At 34.2% G+C, this 4,028-nt stretch overlaps 1 pseudogene; it reads left to right on the top strand.

The window, feature by feature from the left end:
• The first annotated feature begins 937 nt into the window (after positions 1-937).
• On the top strand, positions 938-2,724 carry LOC104248243 (uncharacterized; annotated as a pseudogene).
• Positions 2,725-4,028: the final 1,304 nt, after the last annotated feature.

The raw sequence follows: 4,028 nt of genomic DNA, 5'->3' as shown, positions 1-4,028 counted from the left end.
CCATTAAATATATATTTTTCTGTTTTTTTTTTGTATTTAATTGGATTTTGATATTCTTGCAAAACTTTATTGTCACTTGTGATTTATTTGTTATGTATTTCTTTGGTTTTGTTGAAAATCCTATGCCACTTAAATGGTTTCATTGTAGAAATTAATTTCGTGGCTAAAAGAGAAAGAACATCCCCAATATTTTTGACCAAGAAAAATTCAAAATTAACTCCATTTTAACAATAAAAAGTATTAGGAAAGTTGAATAATTTTCATTGGCTAAGCTTATTGATGGTATAAAGTAGTAGAAATTATTCTATATTCCATAGTGAGCTACATAGAAAGATTTCTCACTAGAATGAGCTTTATAGGAATTGAATTCAGATGGATAAATTTGTCACAAGGTTGGACCATTCTCAACCAAGTCCTAGTTGTCAATCCTTGAGCCAAGCGAATGCCAATGTTTCCCATCTTATAAATGAACTCGATTTGGGCTCGCTTAAAGGCGATCCAGGTACCTATCGCAGATTACCACCCTCGAATACGAGATGAAGTAAGGAAACGTTATATTCAACAAGGTCCTTGCTAACCTTTCAAGCATCAATTTCCCAAAACTCAAATAGGAGGAAGAATGCGTCAATTTGTTCCAAGTTGATTCAAGGTCCAATTTTGTAAATGGTTGGAGTATAGTGTGAAGAAAGATGCGGCATATTGCTTATGTTGTCATTTGTTCAAAAATGAATTTATTCATGGAAGTACGGGCAAATTTTATACAAAGAATGGTTTTAGGGCTTGGAATAAGGGCCTTGAAAGATTTCGTTTACATGTTGGTGATGTTAATAGTGTCCATGATAAATGTTTCAAGAAGATGCTAGACTTATCAAATCAACATCAATCAATTCAAGTTGTTTTTGATAAGCACCCCGCTAAGTTGAAAAGCGAGTATCGGATGCGTTTAGAAGCATCAATTGATGTGACAAGACTTTTATTGTTGTATGGATTGCCTTTTGGGGGTCATGATGAAAGTGAAACTTCAACTAATCAAAGCCTCCTTCTAGGATTCTTACAATGGTATGGGGACAAGCATCCGGATGTGGAAAGGTCATATTAGAAAATGCTCCACAAAATGATACTTTGACTTGCCTTATGATCCAAAAGGATATTATTAATGTTTGTGCAAAAGAAAAAATAAAGGCTATAATTGAAGACATAAATGGAGATTACTTTGGTATATTAGTTGATGAGTCTAAAGATATCTCACACACAGAACAGATGGCTCTTGTTTTGCGTTATGTTGATAAGAATGGTAAAGTAGTAGAGAAATTTGTTGGTCTTGTCCATGTTAGTGATACATCGGCATGCTCATTGAAGGAAGCAATCTACTCTTTGCTTTCAGAGCACTCACTAAGTCCATCATAAATACGTGGACAGGGTTATGATGGAGCTAGTAACATGAGGGGGGAGATAAGTGGTCTCAAGACTTTGATTATGAAAAATAGTTCATCAGCATGTTACATTCATTGCTTTGCGCATCAGTTGCAATTAACACTTGTAGCTATTGCTCAAAAGTATTTTGATGTTGAAGACATCTTTTGCCATGTTACTAACTTGTTGAATGTCATTGGAGGATCTTTTAAGCACAGAGATTTGCTTCGACATTTTCAAGCTGAAAAGTTGGAGCAATTACTTGAGTCCGGTGAAGTTCATATTGGGCGAGGACTAAATCAAGAACGCGGGCTTCAAAGACCAGATGATACTCGTTGGGGATCACATTTGAAAATATTGGATAACTTTATTGTTATTTTCTCATCTATTGTTCGTGTGCTTGAAGTGATTAAATATGAAGGTTCTACCTCAAATGAGAGAAATCAAGCAAACTATCTTTTGAGTGAGATGACAACATTCAAATTTGTTTTTATGCTTCACTTGATGTTGAAAGTTTTGGCAATGTCAAATGAGTTGAAAAAGATCCTACAAAAGAGGGATCAAGATATTATGAATGTCGTGGAGTTTCTTAACATCACAAAGAAAAGATTGCAAGATATGAGAGAAAGTGGATGGAAATCTTTACTAGATGATGTTTCCTCATTTTGTGTTATGCATGACATTTTGATTCCCAAGATGGATGTATCTTATTTTCCTGGAAAGTCGACGCAAGTCTTCCGGTGTTTGTTATTCATACTACTTGCGTGTTGATATTTTTTATGTTGTAATTGATGTGCAGCTTCAAGAGCTTAATGACCATTTTGATGTAGTGAGTAGCGATTTGCTTCTCGGGATGGCTAGCTTGAATCCGGTTAAATCTTTTGCTAATTTTGATAAAGGTAGAATAATGACTTTAGGAAACTGCTACCCAAATGAGTTTGATGAAGTACAGATTCGAGACTTGAGTTATCAACTTGATACTTTTATAGTGCTGGTAATCTCAAGTTCTCCAACTTACAAGGAATTAGTGATTTGGCAAAAGCATTGATTGAGGCAAATCTTGTGGAGACTTATTCTTATGTTTATTTACTTGTGAAGTTGACTCTGATTTTGCCTGTTGCTACCGCAACTGTGGAGAGAGCATTCTCATCCATGAAGCAGATAAAGAATGAAGAACGGAATAGCATGGGTGACCAATATTTAAATGATTGTTTAGTTTGTTACATAGAGCGTGATATATTCACAAATGTAAGTAATGATGTCATTATGGATCGTTTTCAAAATATGAAAACTCGTCGAGCACAATTGTAAATAGATGATGTATATTTATAATATTAATATTATTGTTGGAAGTTCTATGGTTGCGTCAATTAGCTATAGTTATTATACTTTTTCCGTTTGATAGATTTTTGTCTATATAAATAAAAAAGATGAATAACCTGAACCGCCGCCCGAGTTGATCAAATCGATTAGCTTGGCACCCGGAACCTCCAAATCCTAGATCCTCCTTTGTACACATGTGCACCAATCTCCAGTATATTATGTTGGAACTTTCTGTGTTGCGGCTAAATAGTGGCTATTTTTCAAAGACATTGAAAATGCTAGCTATTTTTCAATTACCAGTTCTAAAACCGGCTAGCCCGTGCTATTTTCACTGAATTATTCCGGCGGGCTAACTTGGGTTGATCCTATAAGTCTCGCTTTTAAATGAGCTAGAAAATTTTTAGCCCAATCTTACCCAAGTAATGGGTTGGATTAGGCTAGACTCATGAGCCATGCTCACTTTGATTACTCTAATTATTCGCCTTATTCTATGGAATAAAATTAGCTTTAAATCGAGGTCTACAACCATTGAATTGATTAATGGAAACTCCATTAAGCGCTCTAATATTATTTATGATGGCAGGTTATTAATAAAAAAAAAAAGTTGGGGAATTCGATTTTAAATATACTTTCGGGCTAAAAATGAATGAACCAGGCCAATTTCAACACTTTTGTTTATCTCCCAGTTCCATATTTATTTACCATTATTCATCTAAAGATAGATAAGGATAGAATAAACATTGCTACACTTTTCTCAACATCTACATTTTGGCACATCTTGAAAATTTAAGTGCTAGTAATAGCACTACTATGCCTGAAAATGATAATTATTAGTATGGTACTTATACAATCGTCTGCATAAGCCGATCCAGTAGATTGTATGTTTTTATAACATTAGAAAAGAATAAATAAGAACATAATGTTTTCCAAACAAAATAATGCTAGCTAATATGGAAGAAAACAAATGAATTATAGTACTTACTTCCATTTAGTGCATGCTCAGATGAAGCCCATATTCAAAAATCAAAATTAAATAGTATATAGGCCCATCTTCTACTATGGCAAGCCCACAGGCTTAGCAGACTAGAATACGAAATATACAGGTGAAATTCAAAAATAGCCAGATTTACAACTGGTCGTTTAAAAATAGCCCAATTTCAAAAGTAATCGAAATTTAGCCATTTTTCATGTAAAAATAAATCTGAGCGAAAACACTGTTCAAAACCCGAAAAATACGCAAGTATATTATGCTGGAGTTCCAGCATAAGTACACTTGAACTCCAGCATATTAT

Source organism: Nicotiana sylvestris, chromosome 4 (assembly GCF_000393655.2).
Source record: "Nicotiana sylvestris chromosome 4, ASM39365v2, whole genome shotgun sequence".
NCBI lineage: Eukaryota > Viridiplantae > Streptophyta > Magnoliopsida > Solanales > Solanaceae > Nicotiana > Nicotiana sylvestris.
The sequence above is the reverse complement of the archived record's forward strand: the minus strand, read 5'-3'. Positions and strand labels throughout refer to the sequence as shown.